Source organism: Triturus cristatus, chromosome 3_1 (assembly GCF_964204655.1).
Source record: "Triturus cristatus chromosome 3_1, aTriCri1.1, whole genome shotgun sequence".
Taxonomy (NCBI): Eukaryota; Metazoa; Chordata; class Amphibia; order Caudata; family Salamandridae; genus Triturus; species Triturus cristatus.
This window is the reverse complement of record NC_140583.1, coordinates 610347096-610359946: the sequence shown is the minus strand read 5'-3', so window position 1 is coordinate 610359946 and position 12851 is coordinate 610347096. Positions and strand designations below refer to the sequence as shown.

The 12851-nt window shown below is 44.4% G+C and overlaps 1 protein-coding gene across 4 annotated transcripts in view; it reads right to left on the bottom strand.

Annotated features, from left to right (window-relative positions):
- The window catches only part of ASB7 (ankyrin repeat and SOCS box containing 7), a 206552-nt gene that overhangs the window by 186873 nt on the left and 6828 nt on the right, over positions 1–12851 (bottom strand). For 2 of the 4 annotated variants that reach the window (XM_085644537.1, XM_085644538.1), the window contains exon 2: positions 10055–10142. The exons of the other annotated variants lie outside the window; for them this stretch is intronic. The gene's annotated coding sequence lies outside the window, so the exon portion shown is untranslated. The remainder of the gene's footprint in view (positions 1–10054; positions 10143–12851) is intronic. 4 annotated transcript variants of the gene reach the window in all.

Here is a 12851-nt window from a genome sequence, read left to right as displayed (position 1 = left end):
TCTCCTGGTCAAATGACAAGACGACGAATCGTTGGGGTCATCACTCGGTACCGCAGCTGGCCAACTGGCTCAAGGATGCTGCGTACTGCCAGGACCACTTAAATAGATAATTGGGACCCGATTCCAGTCCGGTCATACCCCAAAGATGTTTGGTCCCCTCTAAAATCGTATTTATGACTGAATCGGGAGGGAGTGGAGGACTCAGTCCCTGGCGCACAAGTTGCAGAATAGCACGGGATATAACCTAAGAGCTCTCGTATGCGTAAGGTATGAGCATTTATGCTCCGCATTTTAGCAGAGCCCCCTCACTAAAGCGAATGGAGACACCATGGTGAGAGCTACTGTTACCCCCGCCTTTTCTATAGCTGCCCCTTATTCCCCCCCACTTTTTTTCTCCCCTGCTTTACCTCCCAGTGTTTTTTCCACAATAATTCTTCACATTGCTCCTCAATGACGCCTTGTGCATTGTAAAGTGACTGTTTATTTGACTGAATTGACAGTCAGCGGGTCGATGTACGGCCTATTTCTGTACAATTGGCTACATTGTTTTTTTTTCTTCTATACAACAGAGTTTAAAACTTCAAAAAACAGAAAATATATGAGAAAAAAATGAAAACCCAGGTATTGTAGTCTTTAGATCTCAAAACGACCTTCAACAGGATTTCTTGGGTACTCTTTAGTCAACCTCATATATAGGATGTCTCTGGTCCAAAATTGTTAGGATTTATGAAAGTGCTATACGAGAGTGAGAACCAACTACATTGTCTCTGAGCACTGGTAGATGCAGAGGAGCACCCAACAGAGATTTCCCCTGGTGTTTCTACTTTTTAGGTCTCGCCTGAGCCAGCGGATGCGCTGCGAGACATTTAGTATTGGGGTTTTCAAAAGTGCTACCAGACGCTTTTGTAACGTATCATTTGCTACCTCTTGCATTTTGTTTGCTTTTGATACATGCACAACGGCCACCACTGCCTCATGTAACGTAACTTTTGTTTTAGTGTTTTGAGTGTCTGCCATTTATTGCAACTTTTTACCTCTGTGTACTTTGTATGCTCGTCACCTGCACACGCCACTTTTTCCTTTTGTAACGTATTGTTTGCTACCTCTTGTATTATGTTTGCTCCCGATACTTGCACAATTGTCACTATTGCCTCATGTAACGCAACATTTAATTTTGTAACATGCTCACTTGTAATTTTTCTCCTTATGTATCATTACTGCTCCTATTGTGAAGCGCTCCGACACCTTCGGGTAAAGTCCGCGCTATATAAAAACGCATTAAATAAAAAAAACCATAATTAAAAAAAAACAATAGGATCTCCCCAGGAGCAAGCAGCACATGCGCTGCATTGCTAGGCGACACCTAAAAAATCATGATAAAAAGGCAGTGATTAGAAGTACCAAATGTGGACAGTTCTGATGATCAACAGGTGCACAATTAGGGGCATTTCTGGCTTCAATCCTGTTGTTTTCCAAAGAAGGGTGCTTCCTGCTGAGACTAGGTGTACTTTTATCCCTCCACCTAGCCACTGTAACACGATCCATGTCTAGGATAGACACCACTGAAAATAAGCACTGATCATATTCACTTTGGCTAATTGACAAAAAATGCTTTAGTCAAGATCCTGGAGAAAGGAAGCGCTACCATTTACAAAGTAACAAATACTATGCTATATTATAATCATTCATAAAGCGCGCGGCTACTCAGAAGAGTGTCCCGGCGCTGGCAGAGGGTGAAAGAGTCGCATGCGGGTATCTAGTTGTTAAAGAGATGGGTTTAGAGCTTCTTCTTAAACAGGTCGAGGCTGTCTATCCGTCTCAGGTCGAGGGGGAGTCTGTTCCAAGAGAGGGGTCCTAGATAGGAAGAGGATCTCCCACCCATTCTGAGACGATTAAAGGTCGAGTGGGAGTCTGTTCCAAGAGAGGGGTCCTAGATAGGAAAAGGATCTCCCACCCATTCTGAGACGATTAATTCGGGGCACCTTTGCCATGCATGCCGAAGAAGAGCGGAGAGTGTGGGCGGGGGTGTAAGAACGGATTCTCTCTTTGAGGTATGAAGGCCCGGTCCCATTCAGGAACTTGTGCATGAGAACCAAAGCTTTGAACGCCACCCTCTGTTTTATCGGGAGCCAGTGAAGGGCCCCTAGGTGAGGAGTCATGTGGCACCTGGGGGGGGGGGGGGGGGGGGGGGGGGGTGGGTGGGAGTCCAAGAAGCAGTCTTGCTGTGGAGTTCTGTACCACCTGGAGTCAATTAAGAAGGTAGTCAGGGAGGCCTAATTACAGTGCATTCCCATAGTCCGGTCTAGATGTAATCGGGGCCTGCACAACCTTTCTACCCGCAGCCTCAGATAGGAGAGGTAAAGGTTTTTCAGCATGCAAGCACTCTGAAGCAAAACCCAGCTAGAGCTTGGATCTGCGGCAGGAAGGAGAGGACGCTGTCAATTTTGATTCTGAGATGCTTGACACAGTTTTTTGCCGGTGGCCTGGGTGTGGAAGATTATTCGGCCAACAATCTTCCACAAAGTTGTGAGGGACAGCTCCAAAAGTCACTATCTCTGCTTTATCCGAGTTGCTTCTCAGATGATGCAACTCCAACCACTGAAAGACTTTGGTAAGACAACAAGAGATAACCTTCTCATCTAAATCCATGTCTGTCTCTCATGTAAACAGCAGCTGCCGGTCATCTGCGTATGAGATTACCATACCGCCAAGTGACTCTTCGAGTGTGGCAAGGGGTGTCAGATAAACGTTGAACAGCGTAGGACTGAGAGACGACCCCTGTGGAACTCCCACCAACAGGGGCCTGGCTTGAGCTGTGTACGGTGGCAGCCAGACTTCCAGCATCCGTCTGTCCAGGAATGATGCTAGCCAGCTGAAGGCCTGGTGTCTGATCCCCATCTTCTGTACGAGCTCCAGCAGCTTGAGATGGGGTACCGTGTCAAATACCGCTGTGAGGTCAAGCAGTATCAGAATTGCTTTGCCTCCCCTATCAAGGATGTTTAGGATGTGCTCAGTGACTTCCAGGAGCGCAGTCTCGGTGCTGTATTGGGGATGAAAGCCAGATTGCATAGGATGGAGAATACCGTTGGCTTCCAGATAAGTGGAAAGCTGGCGATTAACTTTTTTCTCCAGAATTTTGGAAAAGGCGGGGAGAAGGGAGATGGGCCTGTAGTTTACTGCTTGCTTAGGGTCTGCTGCAGGATTTTTTTCAGCAGCTGCAAAACTTTGGCCTACTTCCACATGGAGGGAACCTCTCCTGTAAACGATAAGGTGTTGAAAATGTCGTTTACAGGAGGGTTAAACGCCGGTGCCACCATATTTAGCACCATGGTAGGGCAGGGATCGAGGGGGGAACCGGATTTGAGGCTTTTTAGCGCAGCTAGAGACTGAGCGAGGGAGACGGAAGTGAAGACGTCCAAGGTGGCATACGTGGGAGAGGCACGCCAGTAGCACGTCCGCACTGCGACTTCGTTTATGTGCTTGGGGGCAGGACCACTAGAGCGCGCACTCCTCCAAGATGGCGCCTCCCAAGTGTCTCTGCTCTTCCCAGCCCAGCCAGGAGGAAAGTGTGCTCCCCTGGTTCCCTTTCAGGCGGCAAGTGTGGTCAAGCACCATGTAACACAGTAGTTTTAAAAATGGTGCAGGCAATTTAAAAACAGCGATTAAAAGCAGCGTTCAGAAGACAAATTCATCAGTTCAGTTTCAATGACAGTGAACACAACAAGATTAATCTAAGTAAGTGCAGTGTGCAGCATGTAGCATCAGAAGCCGAACCAATTGCTCGTCCCAAAGCCCCCAGGGCCTTTGAGAATCCTGCAACATTTTGTAAACCAGCATACATTTCCATTTTCATTAATCTATGGCAGGGATTAGTAGTCGTCCACATCACCTATTAAGGTAAAGGGTAGGTCGGTATTTGAAATAAACAACTTTACTATAAAAAGGTATACACCTGCATCTAGCTACTTTACTACCAAGGAATCCATGCGCTCTGGAGATCTAAAGGGAGGGTAAATTATTTGATTGTACTTAAAGAAGGCCATTCAGAAACCCATTTTGATCTTTTACAAAAAAGACTAGCATATGAAGTTCCAGATTTTTGTAATGAAAGACATACAAATAACCAAGATTTGATTGCATACATTTAAAGCAATATGCATGACAACTCAATCGATGACCTCCCTTACTGCTGAGATATGATTCAGGTTTGGGATAATCAATATACACTAATGAGGCGGTAAGCTAATAGCAGTGTCACATGGAATCTCTATTTGAAGGCTGTGACTTAGTTGCAACATTAGGCTTTTTACCTCCTTAAGCGGGCACTCTGAGAAAGAAAATAATCTAAAAATCTGATATTCCTTATCCAGTTATCACCTAGACAATTATTGCCTTCCAGGAATGAGTTCCACCCTCTATGTTAGACACAGAACCTCTAGAAGAGCTGCCAATATTCTAGGCCATCACCTCTGGACACCACCTATGCATTGTGTCCATATGCCTAAATTGTGCAGAAGCAGAACTGTAGATCACTTGTTCACAGTCCTGGTATCCACTGCTTAGATTTCCCTGTCTTTAGAGAGTCCCCCAAACCCACTTCAACTTTCAAGAAGCCTTCAACACTAACCTCTTTGCATCACTTTTTTTAGGTCTCGCTTCCGAACGCAGCGCGAAGCGCTGCTGTCCGCCAGCGAGATCTATTGTTGCTGACTTGCCTCGGAAGTGGGACAGGAGATGGGCACGCGCAGGCTTTTGGCGGATTTGAGTTGGTGTGCACGCCGCGTGGCTGTAAGCGCGTACATCTCCTGTCCCCCTTCCCTCGCAAGCCAGCATGCAGTTTCACTTTTTTTTTTTTTTTTAAACTCCCCCTTTCGTTGGAGCAGCCCGCAACGGCGGGTCCGCTCAGGAAACAAACATTGACACTGCCTTGGAGAATCCCCCACTCACCCGGTCTGCGGGGGGGGGGAATCCTCCTGAACGGCGGCTGGCTGCGGCGCTTCCGGAGCACTCCAGCTCCACTACTGCAAGCACGACGCGAGGCTCTCTCCTTAGGCATGGGAGCCCCGCACAGCTATCTGCCGCTCTTCACCCGGGCCCCCTCCTGGGACCCGGGACTTCAGCTCCGCACTTCCTCTCTGGCGCCGGGGCTCCCTCTTCACCACGGGAGCCCCGGAAGGGGAAAGGCGCTGTCTGCACCGGCTGCACGCGCCGCCACTGGGCATGCAAAACTTACTGGTACCGCGCATGCGCGGGCAGCCCTGATGTGGAGCTGCTTTCTGTTTTGCTTGTTTTTATACCAACCGGTGGGCACGCCTTATGTTGTACCGCTTCCAACATGCAAAAGAAGCGGCATGATGCTATGAGCCATCGTGTTGCTAAAACATTTTGTTTTTACAAAAGGCACACTGTGCTTTTTTGCCTGCTTTTATTTTTGAAACGCATTTTATTTTACCCAGAACACCTACTGCGCTTTGTCCATAACACGGGGGCACACTTTTAACAATGTCGCCTGTGGCTCGCAGCCCCTCACCTCGTCCTGGGTGATGTGCTTAATGTTTCAGCACAGCACCTGCTCATACTTTCACAAAATGGCAGCGCGCCTTTCTTATTTTCTGTATTTTATATTTTAGGGAAAGATGTCCCAGTCGGTTTGTTTATTTATTTTTTTATTTCTCTTTTCAGTCCTAAATGGCACTGACTGCACAGTTTGCGGTGTCCGGTTCTGAGCACTCTGTAAACTTCTCGTTGTTGGACCTTTCACATCACTGTGTGGGCTCGGACTCTTTCTGTCTTCTTCTCTGAGCTCTTGCAGTAAATGGTATGCATGTTCTGTGCAAGTAATATGGTTCATGAGGAAAATGGTCCAAGAATCCCCAGTGAAGCGGCGATCGTCCCCGGGAATGGTGCGGGCAGCTTGGAGTCCTGCCTGTGGTACGGATGGACCAAGAAACGACTTGATAAGAAATACGGTGGAACTTTAACTGAGCAGCACCAGAGTGTATTTTGGTGTTTCAGACCCACACACAGGTGGGGAGAAAACTCGATAGAAATGCAGGTACCATACAGTCAGGGCTTTAAGTGGGATGAAAAAACTGGGTGAGGGGGGTCTCTCAAAGGGGCCTGGCCAATGGCCGTGGCTTAAAACTGCTTTAAAACACGTAAGCTAAAAATCGATCGGTGTTTAGCATAGTGTGCTGCCTGACTTGTGTTTTGTTGCTTTTGTCACAGTATCCAGATATATAATACAAGTAACATTACTCCTACAACAAGCCGGGACTATTGGCTTTGTCAATGGTTGTTAGTTGCATAAAATAAATAAGCAACTACTACGGCTTCGTTGTATATAATATTGAAAATGCTTCAATTCTGACATGAGACTGTGAAAAAAGTAAAACGAGTCTCTTGGAAGTTATATCAAAGCCTGTGAAGGATGGTTATGCTGCAAAGTGAAGATTTTTATTTTCACCCTGAGGGTGAAGACAAAAATTGGAGAGCCTAATAAGGACCCTTCTCTGCACCTGCATAGCACCGGCAGGACCCGGGCCACTTAAAGCCCTGCATACAGTGTATGTTTTTGGAGGGGACGCAAGATTCGTAGAAACATGAATAGCTTTAATTGTATCCAGCGTTTGCAATCACCAATTTGCTGGTTCGTACCACCATAAACAGAGCTGCCAAGTATTTCCATGTAACGTCTTACCGGTAAGTCATGACTTTTCAAACTGCCTGTTACTTTATGGGACTTTCATTTTTTTTTATCGTAACATTGTAAGTGTAGGTTAAAAAAAATCCCAGCAGGAGTATTGGTATTGAAGTAAGAGCCACTACTGGCTGAAGGTGTCACACATTACATGAGAGATGGGCGGTTATGACTGAAGCGATTCATTTCAGATAGCAGCCACATAGTTAATATGTTTTCTAGTGCTTCAAGCAGGAATAAATAGCATGAAAAGTTGGAAGGCTATACAAACTCAGATAAGAATAATCCTGTTAGTTGTGGCTCAACAAGCGTAAATCAGAAATGTGTTGTGAGGACCTTGAATTAGGTAAAGTAGCGCAATCACAACAAAAGACTGTCAAATACTGCTCCCCTTGCCGCCTATAAACAATCACCTCACCAATTCATAGATCAAACTATGCCCAAACCGCCCCACCCCTCTGGGCCTCCTAGGCGCAAAACCCTCTGTAGCATTTGTAATTGCATTTCACCTTCCGTCTGTGATCTATCTGAATGCTATCCATGAAACCGTCCTTAAGCCTCATTTCAGCTATCTATTCTTTCCAGGCTATTTCAAGTTATATTTCTAAGCATCTGATCTTCAGAACAATCATGTCACCACACCCCCAACTCCTCCCACTGGCCTGCTTGTCCTGAATATCAAAGTCAACCCTCCTGTAACACAGAAATTGCTAAAAACTTACCTATATTTCTCATACGTTTAGTCTTACATAGTATTACTATATTTTATCATAATACAAGCACACACAATCCCACTCTATAAACTTTCCTCCACTTTACTCAACACAACACCACTCCACGCTAAAGTACTGCACTCCACTACACTCTATAATAATTTCCTCTAGTCTATACTACACCACTTCACTGTACCACACTACACTCTATAGGTCTACATTAATAACACTTGAGCTAGTAATGTTGCATTAATACTTGCTACGCCAAAAACTCAAACTTTTACTAATGCGAGACCTATTGCATTGCAAATGCTTGTTTATAGCTGGCTCCTTTATTAGTTTAGAGACCTGTCTGGTAGACCGACTGCACATAAACAAAACTTCAATTTGAAAACCCAACTAAGTGCTTCCACTCAGAACTGCACACTCTCCACAATGCTTATGTAGTGGGAATACCCGATACACAAGCTTCACCAACTCTACCATGTCCTGTTCCCAAGTCATGTAAAATTATTATGGCATTAACAGTGCTCGCACTGAGATAACCCTGATAAAAATGCAAACAACTCACCCTCTGACAGCATGAAGTTGCATGCCTGTGGGAATGAGAGGGTGCCAGTTGGGTGTTCTAGTGGCAGGTGAAGTGTGGTACACTGCATGTAGAGGAAAACAGTGAAAGGTATACACAGGTTCATGGCACTAACAGCAAGGAGGAGGGTCATACACATGTACAGTAAGGGCTACTGTGCTATGCATGATTGTAGACAAAGTGTGCAAGGATAAAGGATGTTCTCCGATAATGGAGCAACAAGCATAACGGGCAGCTATGTCAGTGAGGGTTTACTGCATGCATGTGTTCCATCAGTGCACTTTGTTAATAAATATGCTCATCAAGTTGATAATGGTGAGGTGTACATGTGGCTCAGCTGAATGAAAACAGCCATGGTTTAAGCTCTTTCCTAAAGACCATGTGGCTATTTCTTAGCTGAGTAGGGAGCATGCTCTAGAGTTCTTCTTAGTCAAGACTGCAGGTTAGGTGAACCCACAATTCAGAATTTGTTCAGCACTGGAATTTCTATTTTGAGGGGTATCTTTGAGCAGAGAATTCAGTCATGGGGGTAGGTGTGTATCGTGCAGGAGGCCTCTAGTTCTTAAAATATATGATGGGCAATGCAGAGGGACTTGCAGAAAATCCTCTGTAAGACTGGGAGCAACTGCAGGGTAGAAATTGATGCAATCTTTTGAATTTGTTACACCTGCAAAGCAGATTTTTGGGAGCAAAAAAGGTAAAGTACAATTGTGTAGTCTTGATGGAATAGAATATGGGTTATGGTCGCCTGCACCCACTGAAAAGAGCACAGGAAAGGAAAGATCTTCCTTAGGCTTCTCAGTTGATTTAGCATCCAAAAGTCTGCAAAGATCACTGGGTTTGGGTACATACAGCACTGATGGTGTTTAACCACTTCAAATTTTTACAATCAATATTTTACTTGTTAACCCTACAGCATTGATGAACTTTATGATGGCATGACTCAAACACTTGGGCTGTGCTATGGATGATTAAAGCGGAGACTTGGCACATATGTAACAACAAACCCAATGGGTTGAGGTGTGACGGGTTAGGACTATAAATCACCTATTTATACAGGTGTCATATACTCGCAATCTATGATACCCTATGTGTGTTGTCCTTTTTACCCTTTATTATACATACAATGTTATGGTGAGTCGCATTATTTCAACACATTATTGCAAAGACTACTGAACTCCATCGTATAGTATGGCTACCGTTTTGAGTTGTAATAATTTATGGTTGCAGTAAAGAAATGTTGTTCTTGTTTTTCCTTTGATCACTGTGGAAATATCAAAACATGTGGTGACTAGACCAATGTAATGTCTTTGGTGCAGGGATTTAGTATGCACGTAATTTGCTGTACAGACTTGAGGAAATCATGGCTGTATATTGCCAGATGAAACATGTGTTGGGTAGTGGGTGCTCAAAGACGAAACAATAAAAGGAACTGAACTCAGACAACGCAAAGGACTGCTTTGTTATTCTTGACTGTGCTCACACAGACTTTATAAACAACACTGGGACACCAGATGTCCAAGATATTGACAGAATATCATCTGCATTACATCCTTCGGAATCTTAATTGGAAACAATCAGTATTGTAGGTAAAGTTGCAATTATAGAATCTGTTTTAATGCATGTATGGTTTAAATACTTGACTTTTACAAAAACAAAATGCAAATTTAGAACATATATTTTTTTAAGGAATGCAGCCCAAAGACTGGTGTACGGTGCCTATTGATTTGTTAAAAGAGGACACTGCTGATGAATAATATTTGAAGTGTGATATTGCAATTTTTGCTGGAAGTTAAAACAAAATAATTGAAGGCTTCAATGCGGACAATTTTAGCAATGCAAGGTGGTATATGGGTCATTTACACAGCAGAGGGAGATTATTATTTGAGTATGGATTATTCTATATTGCCCTCAGTGTCTACTTCTTTGTAAGAAGCATCAAGCAGTAGCAACTCCTCATTGTCCTCAGCCTGTGCCACATTTCCAAAATGCCTCCTCGAAGTGAACCCTCCTGAGCTATTTCCTTAAGTGCAGACTTCTAGCTGTCCATACCTGGCACACCTTGTTTGTGGGTTTCTAAATGATCTGCTGGGCTGAGTCCCCCCACCTGTCCCTGGGCTCCTTCAATCAGCTTCATGGGCTGTAAGAGGAAAATAATAGGCATTATCAGCTGCCAAGTAATTGCAAGAAAGCATTGCTAGATGACTGGGCATGATCTTATAAGCATCCAAGACACTTCTAAACTTGGAAGAGGGCACATGCCTAAAACACTGAAAGAGGATTTAATGGCTGTGCAGGAGTTACCGGCAGCCCAAATTGTTGCTATGTACATTGCTTGTGGCACAAACACTGAAGGAGTCATCACTTGCACCAACACATGCCAAGGCTATGCGGGAACAATGATGGCTTCTTCTGTACTTCAAGACTCATTAATGGTATCCTAAACAGCACTTTGGAGCTAGTACCTTCTGCAAAGGGACCACATGGTGACTTATAACTGCCTCCGAACTGTAGGAAACAATTAATAGAAGGCCAGTCACACCTGACAGTTTTAAGAGTGGCTAAGGCACAACATGAGGCAACAGGAGTAGGTGAGATATCGTAGGAGAGATTTGGTTACTATTAAAGGCGCTCTATAAACTGAGGCGGTAATGGCAGACCATATAAACCCATGTGACATTGATGGCAACAGAAGCTCCATATATGGCAATTACCAGCTGCCAGGGCACGTTATTAGGCCTTAAGGACTGCAGAGCAAATCTAGAGCAGCAGTTGTTTTTATTTCCTCTTTCATAGAACTGAACAGCATGCACAGTACTCAAGTGTTGGATACAGTTACAAGGACAACATTCCCCTTCAATTGACCTAGTTAGCATTACAGGCCATAGTAATCCCACCACTTTCCCTAAAAGTTCTTGCTCTTCAGCAGACAGCCCCGAGCAACATGTAAAAAGTTTATTTTTGCTTCACACGCCAGACCATAGCCATCCGCCATTCCTCCTGTCAAAGAGAAGGACAGTTTCCATTTCCTGGCAATGTCCCTCTTCGCAATCACTTTTATGATTCCTACCAAGATGTGATCTCTTATGCGGCCCTCCAAATCTTTCAGGATACCCAGGAGCACCACTCTAGGTAAAGATTCCACACTCCTCCCCAAGATTAGGGGCAGAATGGCAATAATACTCCTCCAGTAAACCACAATGAGTGGGCAGTCCTATACCTCATGGGAGAAGTCCCCCCCCCCCCTTCTCCCCATAGTAGAGAAAGCATGTAAGTGCAGGAATTTTGTATACTCAGAAAGCCTATGGGGTGTAATGTGGATAGTATGCAAGTAATTAGGCTGTGTGAGCCTAAGTCCTCCAAAACAGCAAGCAACCTCAGACCACACATTTCTCTCTCCAGTTGCAGCCGTACAGGGGTCCTACCCAACCTTCCACTTGGTTTTCTGCTTCAGGAAGAGGTCAGGGGACTACCGACTTTTAAATTTGCGAGATTGCCCCCTATCCAGCAGGACCCAAAATGATTTGGACTTTTGGGGGGCTGTACTCCGGAACAAGACTGTGGGGCCCAGATGCTGTGCAACGGCATGGTGAAGCTGCAAGTACTTATAGAATTGGGATTTGTGAAGCTGGAACTTTGCTTTGAGATCTTGGAAGGTCTTCATGGGAGTGCCCTGCCAGACATCTCCTACCTTTGCTATGCCTTAGAGGGATCACTTCCTAAATCCAGTCAGTTGGTTACAGTATTCCAGCCAGCAGCTGTGCCACATAGGGTGTCCGCAGGGTAATCTTTTGGTTCCATTCGATCCATCTCAGAGCCGACCGTCACACCAGGAACACTATTCTAGTTACTTTTGGTAGGATCTGGGGAAGGGAGGATAGATATAGCATTCCCATTGTATTATTCTGGCCAATGAGGGACACTTCAAGATGAAAGGCAGGTTCCAGCCACCCCCTGCACAGTCAATCATTCAATACCAAGAGTTGCAATGCACAGGAGCAGAGGCACAAGTCTGCCATACGCATCCCACCACCACTGGTCAACTGTATGCATTTGCTGATAGTAATGCGGGAGTGCCGCTCACCCCACAGGAAGGTGCGCACCTTGGTTAGAAGTGGTATAAACCAGGACCGTGGAATGAATATTTTTTTTTAATTATTTTTTTATTGAAGTTCTTGTATCAAGATTACAATTAACAATAACAAATTGGCTACCACAAAATAAGGATTCAAAATTAAGAAAATTATTTACGGAATGCAAAAGTCCACCATTATTCAAAATAGGAACACCAAATTCTGTTAAACTTTCGAATCCCACCAATTCGCTGTGCGTATCACTTTTCACTCTTTCTAACATTCCCAATTTTCTGAAACCAGGCATTAAACGAAGGAGCTTGAATTGACTTCCAGTTCTGGAGCACCAGAGATCTTGCCACTGCCATTGCGATAAATAAGATTTTGGCCATCTGTTCTGTCAGACCGAGATCAGAATCATATCCGTACAATACTAATTTAATATTATAAGTAATCTGGATCCCACAATACTTTTGCAAATATTCGAAAATCTCATTCCAAAAAGGAATCATTTTAACACAGTCAGCTATAATGTGAGACCAGTTAGCGGGAGTATATTGCTGACATTTAAAACAGGTGGCACTAGTATTAACATACATTTTAGCAATGGCGGCTGGAGTGCGATACAGGAGCCACTTACTGAAGAATAACATTCTTCTCCAATTAGATCCTCGAAGAACACTAAAATTCAGCTTATTTATGGTTTTCCAAGTGTTGATAGTAAGTACGTGATTCTCCTGTTCTTGCCATTTTTTAATAGCTTTCTGGCTCAGATC